Consider the following 14904-nt stretch of genomic DNA (forward strand, 5'->3'; position numbering starts at 1 on the left):
GATACACGTTTATGGTTTTGCTCCCTTCTCTGATTCCCTTGTTAATTGGTTTGTGAATCATCAATGAGACAGAGCTGACTGTTCATCCCTGCCCCATCGACAAAAATAGAGGTTCTGCAGGTGGCAGAGAGTACAGCTGAAAATACAGTAGTTTGTGTACATTAACACTGCTTAGTACAGGCACCACTTTATAAATGCAAAGAGTGTTTCTACATTCTGATATTACTGAGTAAAATAAATATAAAAAATCGGGGATTAAATCTAATTTGTGATAAATTGTAAAAATTGCTGCTAGAATATAATTTATGCAGTAAAAGATGTTAAAGTTGTTTTAAACAACCCCACAGCAAAGAGGAGTTGGGAGCTCATTATCCACCCTCTTCAGTGTGTCAGTAGGGAACACATACATGGCAATTAAGTCTAATCCAATGTCTTCATTTCTGTATTGTTGCTCTTTTTATTGGGAGGGAAGCAAAGAAGTCTTCTTTAGCCACCCTTCCCCTTTTCCCCCTTCCCTTCATGAAAAAAAAGGAATTGTCCCAATGCCTAGTGAATATGTCTTTTTGTTTGTTTGTTTAGGTTATGTGATTCTTAGGTTTCTTCGTATCTGTCCACCCTCCTGCTGAGTGAAGTTTTGTGGAGGACTTCAGGTGGGCAACCAGTAATTGTGCAGTTGATAGAAAGGCTTGGCTGTAGCTGCTTTTTGTATCCTGCTTTACCTCTCTAATTGGAAGTAAACTGAGCTTAAAGCCTACTGTATCCCTTTGCCCTTGTGGAATGATTTTCACTTTGTGTACTAAAGTACAAAGATGATGCTTATGAATGCAAGGCTACCTTTTCAGTGACTCTTGAGTTCCTGTTGGGCTTCACTCACATTTATATTTACAAGGAATAGTTTCAGGAAAATTCTGTGAGGTCCTCCTGGTAATTAGATCCTTTACTTGGTACTGTGCAGCTCTGAAATGAAATAAGATAGAATTACTTCACCCTAGAGTAAAATGAACAAAAAATATGCTATAATTATCCTTCCCCTAGAAACTGAAATCTTTACTCAAATGCAATCCTGAATGTTTATGTTAAATGGAAGATATCAAGGGAAGCTAGTCTATTTCTCATGCTATGTTTGCCCAAGATGTGGCAAATCAAATTTGCTGATTCAAACATCAGTTTTCTTCTGATATTAACAGAAAATGCAATGAGTATGTTGATCCGTTGCTCTGCAGGGAAACAGATGGAAAATAGATCGAAACCAGTAGCACAGCTAACACAAACTGATGTTCTGGCTGGTGATAATCTGGTAATCCTTGCTCTATTTCCCTCCATTACAGTGAATTATTTGTGTTTGTTTTAGTTATGAGAGAACGTGTTTTGATAACTTCCTTTGGTGCTCAAAATGTGTAACACCAAACTCTCTGCTGGCAAAACTTCAAGATCAGAGTTGTGCCAGCAGATAATTTGGCCTAGATTATTTTTAAGAAGGTTGTCAGTCTTGTTTTTCTCTGTCACATGCTTACTCTGCTAATACCAAATACTAATTTTCCTGGTTAGAGTTTTAACTCTAAACAGACACAGTGGAGAGGTCTCCTGACCCATGCTAAGACAGAGGCAGTTCCCCTCATATAGCTGCTTGAAAATTTTACCTAGGCTGTACTCTGAACTATGAGGTTTTCATGTTGTTCTTTTTACCCTTGCTGAAATACTTAATGAAATTTCCTCATCGCAAGCCTAGGGCCGAAACCCATGACTCTTCTCTCTTTTCTGGACATAACTACGCTAACTGATCAAATACACATACACGAGTATGCATGTGCATGCACATGCTGTCACATACTCCTTTTAAGCTTCCAAAGAATGAAAGAAGAAACATTAATGCCCTATTAGCTGCAGGGTTCATGCACAGGGTTTGTAAGTAAATCTGGTTTTGGGTTCCAGAGCAGGTTGAGTGCAAATCATGATAAAACATAGGTGCTTCACTGCCTAGCTCACTGATGTATTTGTGTCGGCGTTCCCTCCCCCTGCCTACAACCTCTTCCATCTCCTTGGGACACAGACTTTCCTTCCCTATAGGAAGTCTCATTCATTCACGTTTTGAAGGAATTTCTTAATTCTCTTTCAGTAAGATTACCGCCATCCGTGTCCCTTTTCCTTCTCTCTGCCTTTGCCAGAGAGAGAGAGAGGAGCAGGGCCTGCCCAGATGGTTGAGGACCAAAAAGAAGGAACATTTTCTCATGCTTTTAAAAAGACCACTTTCTTTCCTGCCTAATATTTAGCTCCTTCAAATGCAAATGGAGAGGTTTCACTCCAAGGTTAGCATAACAATTATGGGAAAGCTTTAAATCTGAAGCATTTGTTTACGTGATGAAAGGAGTCCACAGTCCAAAAGCTCTGAGGCCAGGGCTTTTCAGTAGCTATTTTCTGACTAAGTAGTGAACTGCAAGTCAATTTTAGACCACAAAGAAAACCAATTTATATCAGTATGTAAGCTAATTTTTGAGCGAGTTCTACATTATGACCGATTTTTTTAAAAGTGACTGTTACTGAAATAAACTCCTGATTTCCCCCCCCCCCCCTCCACTCCTTTGCGTCTTGATGTTTAATGAGCCCCCAGATGTCTTGGATGCTAATGACCATTCCCTAGTGCACTGAGAAGAAGGAACAGGCAGGATCTAGGGAATCAGTTTCATCAATACCCACGTGGGCTGGTGTCCATAAACTTCTGCTGATGCTCACGAGTGAATTCGAGGCAGGCAGAACTCCCATCAAATACATATTTTCCTAACTTCATCCCTGTTTAACTTCTTTTTCTCATTCCGAGCACAAATTTGTGACAAATTCTTTCTTATGTGGTGACTTGGTAACATGCTCTGGAGTGACAACTCTTGGGATACAGTCATCCCATTGAAGCTGTAAGATGTGTCAATCATGGGCAGATTCATATTTTGTCAGTGCTGTTCTTCTGCTGTGCCAATCCTGAAATAATACTAATGCTGTACAGTATTCCTTGATACTAAGTGTTTCCGTTGCTATTGCTGATCAGAGTTTTTCCCCCAAAACCTCTTGAATCACAATGAATTTCAGAGGCATGAAAGAACCTGTAAATCCCTGTCATTTTGCTAAATTTCTCCTTTATTTCTCACGCAAGACAAGATTATAGTTCAATAATATGCATTAGAACTGGTAAGTCTACAGGAAATTTTGGCCAGTGATAATAATGGAATAGTGTGTTCTACCTTAAGTGTCAGGGCAATATCAACCTAAAACAAAGCCTCATTTTTTGAGATACCTTGCGTTCTGTAAACTCTGTCTCAGGTTCATTCATATGAATTGGGAATGAGCTTTCACCAGTCTCAAATATTTTGGGGCTTTAGCCTCTTCATGCTGGGTGAAGTTTTCTTTGTGGAAAGACACAGAAAGTTTCCAGAACGTGGCTGTGTCCCAAGCAAGGTGACTGCTTTCTTTCACAAGAATCTTTGTATGAATGCCACAAAAATCCTGCATTGCTGTTCTTAATTGCATAATCTACATACTGAGAAGTACTTGCTGGTTTATTCTCCTTGAGCTTTGGAAAGAATAGAAAATAGAGAACCCTGGAAACCATAGCTGGAGGGGCCCTCAAGAGGCTACCCTGTCAATCTCCCTACCTTCAGGCAAGATTGCCTATAATGATGTCTTTCCTGACAGATGCTTGTGCTAACCTGTCCTCTGAACCCATGAAATATTTGATAACTATAGATTCCATCTCCTGAAGGTTTGCCACTTGTCCGCTCTTGTGGAAACAGACCACAGAAAATAAGCGGTTGCCTTGTTTTAACTAGAATTAATGCGAAAGTACATGTCGTGTATTTGCTGAGTTCATGAATTGCTTTGAAAACACTGTTTGAATCTGCAGCAAATACAGCAAGATTGATTGGTGAAATAAGCAAGTGCAAAACAGAACTGGGATAAGTGGAGCTCAGCAGAACCTGGTATAGCCTCTTGTTTGTCCTTTGGAGCTGGTTAACTTATGTGCGAAAGAACTTTTTCTTCTGATTCTCATTAACATAAAATCATCTTAGTATGTGTCAAGGAATGCCTTGACTCTACAGTAATAAGGATTCAGCTGCACAGATAAAGCAGTGTAATCCAGCTATCTCTGCTTAGCTGCTTCAGCAGTAGAACTGGTGTGTAATACCTCAGTGTGTCTAGCATTTGATTGCTCCCAGCAAAGCATGTATGATGTAGTATTGCACATGACACTGTTAGATGTGGTTTTTGTTTTGCTTTTTTGTAATGAATAAATTGTTTGGGTAAATCTTGTAGAGCAAGGACTGGGACTGGCTTAGATGTTGCACAGGGTGCCACTTGCCTCAAAGCATGTAATGCTAACAGGTGTTCCTTGTTTGCTGCACCAAAGAGAAGCCCCTGATCTTTACTCTGCCCTTCATGTCAGGTGGCTGTAGGTGAGTGAAGTAGAATTTAGTAACAATAAATCTTCATTAATACATTGCCATGTTGAAGCTTTTGTAGAGGATTCTTCAAAAGACTGGGAAGCAGTAAGAGGACAGGGAACAAAGACAGTCAATGTTCTATGGGTATGAATTTAATCTATTTTAAGGTTTTTGCCCCTGAATCGACAGGAGTACTTAAATGATGTCCCCTTAACTTCAGCAAATATGTTGGTTATCCTACTGACTGGCTTAAACTTTAAGCATATGCTTCAAGTGGTTTGGTTGGCAGGAATGTTTAATGGCTGATGATATTACCCTCAGCAGCACTGTCTCCCTCTCACGACTGTAGATTTTACTGTAACTATTTTGACCTCTGTTAAATAACTTTGCAGGGAGTCACTTTCCTATTGCTTGGATCTTGGTAGACAAAAAATCAAAGTGTGACTCCCTGTAGAAGGATGCCCAGGGTTCTGAAAGGTTTGAGATGTTTAAGCTTTAAAATTCTGTAGGCTCAAAAGCTCCGATGACTCTGGAAAGAGAGTGCAAGGTATTCATAGCTTTCCAGCCAGCAGTAGAAAGGGTAATCCAGTCTACTGTTCTTGGTATATGGTCTTGATTTTTGTACCCCTTGTACTCTACAGGTCTTATTCAGAAAGGAACGTAACACCTTCTCCTGGTTCTCTGTAGTTAATATAATTAGACTCTCTAATTTAATTCAGTTTTGCTCTCCATGCAGGAAAGTAAGGTCCGTGGGCCTGCTAGTGGTAAAACAAAATCTGTTTTTTTCAAAGCAAGTGCAAATGTGACTTCTTTTTAAGAAAAGCCATATATATTTTAAGATTTGGTTCCAAGTTATTTAAGTCCAATGGATAAAAGTAGGTAAACTTGAAGGAGGAAAAAAGAAAGATATGCAACCTGATGATGTATAAGATTCAAAGAAGTTACTTTATGTTGCAATTGTATAATACATTGCATAAAGCTTGCATTCTCAAAGAATGAGTAGATAAACCAATCTCTCAAGCAGCTAAAAACAGCTAATAATATACATTATGCTTTCTCATTTGTAGGACCATTTCTGTCTTACCCTTGCCTTTCTTCCCTTAACTGGACATCTACCTCCTAGTTCAGATGAGATACGTATGAGCTCTGCTATGTATATAGTGACTGCTTTGGTCCTTGACTGGTGTGCCCAGGGCACATCTGTAATGTAAATGGCAGAAGTTCTGCAAGAACTGTGCTAAGGTCTTACTCTCCTTTATTCTTTTAATATTGGTTTTCTTGCTTGTTACTGCAGGTAAGATCCTTTTTTAATGTGTACACTGAGTCTCTTCTGGATCTTCTCCAAGGTCTGCAGGTTGCAGTGCCCCTGTAGGAGCCATTGTAACTTGTCATAGTGGCAGTTTCTACTGTGAAGTGTTAATGGATGCGCTCGCCTCTTACGGACCTGGAGGCCTATATAAAGATTCTATCAGTTTTATTTTGATCTTTGTATTTCTTTTGCTGAATAGCTTATGGGGAAAAAAGCAACAAAAACAAACAAATCCTCCCCATACCTCAAAGCCAAGGGATACTGGCCCACTGAATGTATTTTAAAGAAACACTTGCAGAAGCAAAGATATCCTTAGTGCCATTGTAATGAGCAAAACTCAGTCCTCAAGACTCTTTTTTTTTTTTTGTTGCAATGACAGGTTATACATCTATTTTTTAACCTTTAAGCCTTTTAACCTTCTGGGTCAGAAAGTAAGACTGGCATGAAAGCTTTCACTATGAAAGTGCCTATAGGAGAGTCTGTTTGCCTTAATATGGGTTCTGTATGTTAATTCTCTAGTAACATAATCAAGAAAGTGATGGCATTCAGAACCAGCAAGTACCTAGTTCTCACTTCACCCCCTGACCGTAATGAATGTAAAATACTACTAGTAATAGATTGAAATGAAAAACTCCTTCATTGTGGGATGCAAGAGATTTGCAATCACATTTTGATTCTCAGAGTGCTGCTTGATTGGAGATTAATGCGTGGGAAGATTGACCTCTTTTGCAGGAGCAGTTGTTTTTGTACTAACTGTGCGAAAAACAAATTTCAAATAGATGGCCTGTTGCACTTTTCTTGCAATTCATATTATTGCCTCTTTGATTTCTCAGTGGTAATACCTGCTCTAAACTTTCTGGAGATTTCCTTCTTTTAGTCTCTTGTAGGGAACGGGGTGAATTTTGCCATCAACAGAAAGATCAGCTTCGTTTTGTTCCCCTTTACTGTCATCAAATATGAGTTCCTGATTGACTTGGTTTATTTTAAAATTGGTAATTCATGCTTTACAAAACAAAATGAAGCTGTTGCTGAATCTTCTAACCAACCTATTTCTGCCTGAAAAATCACTTATGCTGTATGCATTGTATGCAAAAATTGTTTTTTTTCCCTGCTACATTTTCTTAGTTTTAATTTTTCCTTAATTAGATTATCCTTACCATTTCTCTGATCTATAAGCACCAACGTTATATGAATTTACAACTCTTCAGGAAAATTTCTGAACTATTTTAAGCGAAATTAAAACAGTCTAAAAATATTTCTGCTAAGATTACATTTATATCCATCTACCTGTTTTCTAAATATCAGCTGCATTGAGTTTCTGGTATTGGTTTTAAAGTGAGAATGTTGCCTGGGCTGTATGTTCCAGGATTGCTTAGGCAATAGTAATGTGAGCTTGTATACTGCAGCATTTGCCTGAGAGGTAAGAGTATGAGCAAAATTGTTAATCTTGTCCTGGTTTATTAAATTAAGAAGAAAGAGTGTGGTTGGTCTGCTCATGTGCCTTTTGTCTTTATGCTGACTGCTAAGTAACCAAACAAAAACAAGGAGCAACAAGCTCAGGCCTATGTTTTGGCTTCATGTAGAAATTCCACAGCAGACTTATGAATTTGCTCATCTCCAGTCTTAAGCAAAGTACAGATGTGTTTCAGGAGATAGCAATCCCAGCTCACTTTTTACCAGTTGAGGATTACAAAGAAGTCAAAAAACACCGTGTACTTTCTTGTCACCTACATCTTTCTGTCAGCTTTGTGGACACCAGCTGGTTACACTAACCATTATACTCTTCTTTATTTCATGTTCTTTCTTTTATTTTTCTTGATTTTCGTTATTAATTTTGTAATTTTTTTTTCAGTAAAGAGGTGGGTTTATTATACCTGGAAAACTAGTAGATGTGTGTTAAGGTAGTAAGTGATGTTTCCAGCTTTACAGCTGCTTTGTGCAGAGCAAATGATTTTAATATGCTCGAGAGTCTGGGTGATAAACTGTTAAAATGGAAGAAGGAACAGGAGTCAGTGTTCTGCTTGTCTTGAGAAGGATGGGTTTTATGAGCGTGATCCTTAAGATGTTTTCATAATGTAGGGAAACATCTCCCAAGAAATCACAGAATCATTAAGGTTGGCATAGACCTCTAAGATCATCAAGTCCAATCCCAGACCATCCTCACCATGCCCACTCAGAGCCACATTTACGTGTCTCTTGAACACCTCCAAGGATGGTGACTCTACCACCTCCCTGGGCAGCCTGTTCCAATGCATCACTACTTTTTTGGAGAAGAAGCTTTTTTATTTGTTACTTAATTTTTCTCACCACCTTTTCCAATGATATTCTTCTCCCATCATACCTGTAAATACCCACTGAAAGCCTGGACCAGCTCAAAGCACTAGACCTTTCCTTTCTGTGGGTTCATGAACCACCTATCTTAAGGGGATATATTGTTCAGCATATTCAGACAAAGCCAGCCCTAAAATCCCATCAGCAAGTGTTATATTAGAACATATGTGTTTGACGTTTTGGCTTGCAAATGCTCGAATGCTGCCTACTATTGCAGACGAATGCTATCTGGAGTCATTAAAAACTTGGGTTTGCTTTCTAATAGTAGAAATTTCAAACATAATCAGCTATTTCTTTTATATCCTTTACTGTATCAAAATAATGGGAAATAGCTCCGTGTTTCCTAATGACCAGATTAAAATCAGGTGGACCTCTTTGGAACGCAAAGTTGTTTGGATCACTTTTCCTCCTGTTCCAGCAAATACTGTGTGATGACTTCAGCCAGTGCCTATTTTATTACTGGGTTACGTACTGTTGAGAAGTGTTGAGGATTTGCCTATACTGAAGACTCTGCAAAGCTCTGTTTGTTCTGGATGTGATTGTAAAGTGTTAGGTTATGTGTAGCAGTGTTCAAACCTTCTTGGTTTTCAATGTATTCCTTAAATTATTTGGGATTCCTTACAATTATAGGCACCTGAAATTTCTTTGCATTTAGAACATTTAGTGTTAAGTGTAGTAGGCGGCAACCGAAAAGTACGGGATGTGACGTGATAGGACCTCCCCTGCCTAGTGCGCTTGGGTGTAGACGAAGCTAATGAGGTGATAAGGGAACATATATAAATTAATGTAATGACACAACAAACGCCATTTTGCCGCTCATCATATTGATGTGTAAATGCGACGAGGTGGCCGGGGACAGAAAGTAGTCCTTGTGGGCAGGGCAACAAGTTATGAAAGGAATATCGGATGTGGTGAAGACCCCAGTTAAGATGCCTTGGACCATGGCCTACAAGTCCTTCCTGTAGCAGAACTAGCGTAGTACTTAAAAACCAGATTCTGCAGTATGCCACATCTCCTGGCACAGATGTACCAGAAAGCTGCTGGATCTGAGCCTGACTGGCATAACAGGTTAGTCATAGTAGAGATTAGACACAATAAAAACCTGTGTCTGGAGCAGTGCAGTTGTACCAGTTCTTCTGCCTATTCTACTGCTCCATGCCAGAGGCTGTTCTCAGATTAGAAATGGAGAAATGATGGTTCTCACTCCTATGACTTGTGTGGAGTGCAGCATGATGTAAAATGAGGTCTCTGAATCCTGTGCTAAGCAAAGCTAGCATGTGATCTGAAAACTCACTCCTATAAATTTGTTCTCTGGTTCCTATTACAGGAAGTACCAGCACCAAATTGTCACTTGATGATGTCTAACCTGCCACTGGCATCTGTTCTAGATAGGACAGTCCTCAAAATCTTTTAAGAGATTGCAGTTCTGATGTGTGAAATGGGTCGAAGGGGTAACATTTATCACAGAAGAGGATTTCTTTTCACTTACAGTAGCCTTTTATTGCAAATCTGGACATATTTGTGGTGAAACTGGCAGGAATTTGAGATGCTCACCAATAACATTCCAAAATGAGGTAAGAAATATTAACATTGGTGCAGCAAGTACCTGCTTGCTTTGAAAAGACACTGTCTATTAAGATCTTGCTTTGTACAGATTTCACTCCTAGACTTGTACATGGTCAACCTGACAAAATATCTGTCAAGACCCAGGATAATGCACTGTGCACTATCTGTCTTGACTAGAGAGGCAAGAGCCTAGGAGGCTATTTTCTGTATTTGCATAAAGTGGGACAGCATTCATCCTTTGTACTGAAGGCTGCTAATAAATGATCTTCCATCAGAGTTGTCCAGTGTCTGTATTCCAGAGTAGTCAACACATGAATCTGTGTTGCCTTAGTGGAATGAAAGATTTGTGTACTCCCTTAACTATTTTTGCTATCTCATGAAAACAGGCAATGATGTAATCTCCCATTAAGCCTTCAGCCCACAAAATACCTGCCACAGTATCAGGGTTCTAGACACTGCAACTGGCAGGTTGTCTCTGTGTTGGGCTCTGTTCTGAGATGATTATTGCTTTTAGACTTGAAATTGCAGTATCTTGGAGTACTCTGTTCTTAGGTTTGTATTTTAACCTTTTTTTTTTTTTTTTGAGATTCCAAATATGTATGTACGAGAAAAAGAGCCTATCATCCTTTTTGTTGAAGCTATGCATATTTAGGCTCTACTGAATCTTATTGGATAAAGAAGGAAAGGAAAGCAATCCCAGCATTTGTGCAATATGGATTCCCACGGTGGTATTCAAAGCAGTGTATCTTCCCCTGTTCTCATTTGGTACTGTTATTGTTTTTTAAAGGTGAATCTGGCAGGTTTTCTGCATTCCAAGTGAAAGAGAGCCCCTGGAGACAAGTGGCTTGTTTTGAGAATGGAACTCCATGAAAGAGCTAGCTCCTTTCATAGCGCTGCAGCTCGACTACAGCTTATTTCTCTAAATGGGAACTTACGCATTATAAAAAAAAAAGAAAAGAAAAGAAAGAAAAAGAAAAGAGAAAACAAAAATTCTGCTGCACCAGGGTGGGAAGTTTGTGCCCTGGTTCCCTCCTGGAGAGATGTTTTGATGTCTATCTCCTTCCATCTGCCCTCTTCTCTTTCCCCCGCTATTTCTGAAAGCAGCGTTTTGCCTTCTGCTTGCATAGCAACATCTCTGATTCTTGGCCTTTCTCACTGAACTGGGACTTTGGTTTCATCCTGTCAGCAGGTAAATGGCCTTAAACCCTTCATGGTTTTGTTAGGGTAAAGTGGAGATGAAAAGCATTACATATGTTCCAAGTTGAGAGGCAGCTCTTTTGCCATGTTCAAGTGAGTTCTTCCCCTCCCCCCCTCTGATATTAAAGGACTCAGACACAATGAAGCTTTAATCAGCTTCATTGATTTAAAGCTAATTTGCACTTGGCTTCAAGGCTAAGGTCTGTAGCACAAGCTGAAGACCTTTAAATCAGAAGTCGGAATGAAAAGCCTTAGGTATATCATATTGTCTGCTGTGCAAAAGAATAGCAGCTTCTGAAGACTGCAAATTAACTATAAGAAAAAAAAGCACAAAGCAGTGTTTTCTTCTGTGTTAATGTAACCTCGGCTTGCTGAGTTACACAAGCTTTGCTATCAACATTTCTGCTTCATCATGTAAATTAATAGAGTCGGCTGAATGTGTTTCAGCGCTGTGATGTTTTCAGCACTCCCATTCTGGTTGGTTTCAGTTGGATTTAACCTAATTGCCAAACTGATTCCCATCAGTAATAACTTTTAACATTTATTTTTCCCAAAGGGAAGAAATTGTCTTGTCTGTATTCTGCAATTAAGGAGGTGATGAAATATTCAGTGTATGCCTCCACTCTGACTTAAATTCTTTTGTTGACTTTATCAGATAAATGATAAAATATTAGCCCGCCTACTGTCAGAGCATGTGCGAGCTGTTTACTGTTTATCAGACATTTTTTACTTACATACTTACAGTTTTTAACATTGACTGTGTTACAGGACAGCCTGCACTGTCTTCTGTTTTCAGAATTGATACTTTTGGTTGGATTTGGTGTGCCAGGATGTATTTTCAATTTCTTTACAGTATGATCAGAAGACACAGGAAAGTGTCACTACTATAAGCCTTTATTAACATTTGAGCAGGTGGAGCAGAAATAATGTCTTTCCTTAACTTATCCTTTCACAGTACTTTCTGAGTCTGCTGTGCTCTATTATATTATGTTGTTTACTGGAATTTTGGGGCCAATTGCAAGGCTGGGACTGTGTAAGTGTATGTGGATGCTGCATGAACCTAATATATGCAAGTAGGTTTGAACTGATCAATTAGATAAAGCATGGCTATGTAGGTTCTTCTTTGAGCGCAATAGCTAAAAATAGCTTATTTTCTGCATCTACCTGTCAACTTCGTGCAATCTTGACCTAAATGCAAATAGATAAGCAGGGTAGACTTGGGTTTGTGGCTGTTTGCAGTTGCTATTTTATTATATCTATTAAGAAATTAGAAGAAAGAACACAATTTTGTCAAAGGTTCTGGCCTCTCCTGTGCGCCTGGTTTTGAAACAATTTGTGAGCTCCTTGCAGTGACTGAAGAATTTCAATGCATTCATTTGAAAAGTGACTCTGCTTTCTTGTCAGGTCTGTGAAGTGAGTGCAAGCCTAAGCCAGGACAATAAAGACAAGGCCTTATTTAATTTGTTAGCTCCTCTGTAGAAAATTAATATGTTTGCTTGCTCTTACTTTTTTTTTTAAAACTTATCTAATATGTTTTTCAATCAGAATCAGTGTGTTGAGGTTGGAAGCACGGCAAATCAGCAGCATTTAAAAACTACTGGGCATGCATATAGTAAGAATAGGATAAAATGGAACGTGTGGAACGCTGCGGGAGTGTTTCACATTGCCTGCTTAGGTATCCGTGACAGGGAGGCATAGCATTCCTCACCTACCCTGAACATTGACATGTGCCTGGTGGAGCTGCGTGTCAGTATCTCAGGACTTTTCTTACCTGACATGTTAAGCTCTGTGACTATAAGGGGTCTTTCTGTCTCCCATCCTTTTTTCCCTGTTCTCCTTCACCAGATTACGTGATGCGAATGGGCTGTAGCTAGGAAGAGCTTGCTTTCCAGCGAGTCTCTATGCATATGCCACGTGCTGTTAGAGGCCTGTGCTCCCTTGTACAGCAACTTATTGGAAATGCTGTGCCAGACATAACTGCTCTGAGAGCTGCCCAGCCGCATCCAGCTGCCTGCTTTCTGGAGCGCAGCATTGTACTGCCCGCCCAGGAGCTGCTGGAGGTAAAGCAGCAAAGTGTGTGATGGAGACGATAAGAGTCTCATATGTAAGGAGTGAAACTGGATAGGTCTGTGTCTAGAATACATGATGCTGTGGGTATTTAAACAGCTTTTCATTGCCAGAAATTCAAGACCTCAATTGCATGGGAAATAGCAGGGGTCTGAGTGACAAGAGTTTCTTTCCAGGCAAGTGGTAATAGACACTCCATCGCAGACTAAATTTGTTTAAAATATGGATACCTGTTGCATTTGGCAAGGCATTTTGAAGTTGTCTTTCTCTGCAAATGAAGGGCAGTCTATATGCCTTGTGTTTGACGGTCTGGCACACATGATCTTTTGGCTTCAAATGATATGATACAAATTATTTTTTTTAAAAAATGGCTATTTTCACAAAATATGAATTGTTTCAGAAACACGATTATTGGATAGGGTTTTCAAATTGGAGAATGTTTTGAGTGTATGGGAGAATGGTTTTAAACTGCCACAATATTGACATTTTCAAATCAGACACAGAATCACAGAATGGCTTGGGTTGGAAGACATCTTAAGATCATTCAGTTTCAACTCTTCCTGCCATGGGCAGGGCTGCCACCCACCAGATCAGGCTGCACAGGGCCCTGTCCAACCTGGCCTTGAATGCCTCTGGAATTGGGGCATCCACAGCTTCTCTGGGCAGCCTGATGCCATGCCTTACCACTGTCATGCTGAAGAATTTCATATATCTAACCTAAATCTCCCCTCTTGTCCTATCACCACGTTCCCCACTAAAGAGTCCCTCCCTGTCTTTTCTGTAGGCCCCCTTGAAGTACTGGAAGGTCGCAATGAGGTCTCCCTGGAGCCTTCTCTTCTCCAGGCTGTACAAGCCCAGCGCCTTCAGCCTGTCTTCGTAGGACAATGGCTCCAGCCCTCTGATCATCTTTGTGGCCCTCTTCTGGACCCACTCCAACAGGTCCATGACCTTCTTGTGCTGGGGACACCAGAGCTGAAGGCAATAGTGCAGGTAGGACCTCAGGATCTCAGAAAAGGTTGAAAAAATTAGAACTGAAAATTTGTTGCTTTGATGTCAGTCTGTATTTTTTTCATGATTCTGACTTTTAATTTTGACTTTTATCTTTACTGAAGTCAGGATCATGTATTAATTCCCAAATTTTCCTAGCAGTGATTCTGTTTTGTCAGTCACTAGAGATATAATAAAGGTCAAAGCAGTGAGGATTATGCTGAGTGTGTATGCAGAGTTTATACTATTTCAAAGCAAACTGTGAAGTTATGCAAGACAGCATGAAATAATAACAGATAAACTAAATTGACTGAGACAGGAATACCATTCTGGAACCTCAGAAGAGTAGAGAAGACCACTAAGAAGTTCAGAAACCTTGGGCTTTGCACGAGTATTGGAAGCCTTCTTATCTGAAAATCCTGCTGAAAATGTCCTGGTTAAGATACTTTCTTGTTTAGTTGATCTTCTCACTTTTCTACTTATCTTTTCATTTTACTAGCTTCTCTGTATTAGGATGTGATAAATTAATTTTTTTAAAAAAGGCATATGCTGCCGAGACAGTTGTTTCATTTGTAAGATGAATAATATGATATGGACTTATTAAACACTACTGATTGCTAGAACACAATATACGTGGTACTGGAATGACATTGGAATAGCAGTTTAAAAATGTGCATTCACTTAGGATTTCTCTGGCATGGTTCGATGCCAATACATTACCAGAAAACTCTTTTATTGCTTTTGGACTTAGAGATAAAGGACTGAATGCTGCAAACAAATGCATATTCAGTGAGCCTCAGTGCTTCCTCTAGTATTCCGGCTGGGAGTAGAGTTAAGTGTTATCAGACTGGTCTTAAACATTGCAAACTTAATGTGTTAAATGTCTGTGGAAATCTGTAAAATTACACTTAGTACAAATGATCAGCCTCCATCTCAAAATACCTAGCACATTTCATGGTATCAGTAATAAATTAAAAAAAAATCAAGGAGCAGGAATAATATCCCCAAGAGATTTAGTTT

General features: G+C 39.5%; 1 long non-coding RNA gene across 33 annotated transcripts in view; it reads left to right on the forward strand.

Annotated features, from left to right (window-relative positions):
* LOC110393160 overlaps positions 1 to 14904 on the forward strand; it is a 267894-nt gene that overhangs the window by 59303 nt on the left and 193687 nt on the right. For 24 of the 33 annotated variants that reach the window (XR_002434832.1, XR_002434828.1, XR_002434826.1 and 21 more), the window contains exon 1: positions 13738 to 13887. The exons of the other annotated variants lie outside the window; for them this stretch is intronic. This is a non-coding gene — a long non-coding RNA (uncharacterized LOC110393160). Of the gene's footprint in view, positions 1 to 13737; positions 13888 to 14904 lie in introns of those variants that run through there. 33 annotated transcript variants of the gene reach the window in all.

Source organism: Numida meleagris, chromosome 2 (assembly GCF_002078875.1).
Source record: "Numida meleagris isolate 19003 breed g44 Domestic line chromosome 2, NumMel1.0, whole genome shotgun sequence".
Lineage (NCBI taxonomy): Eukaryota > Metazoa > Chordata > Aves > Galliformes > Numididae > Numida > Numida meleagris.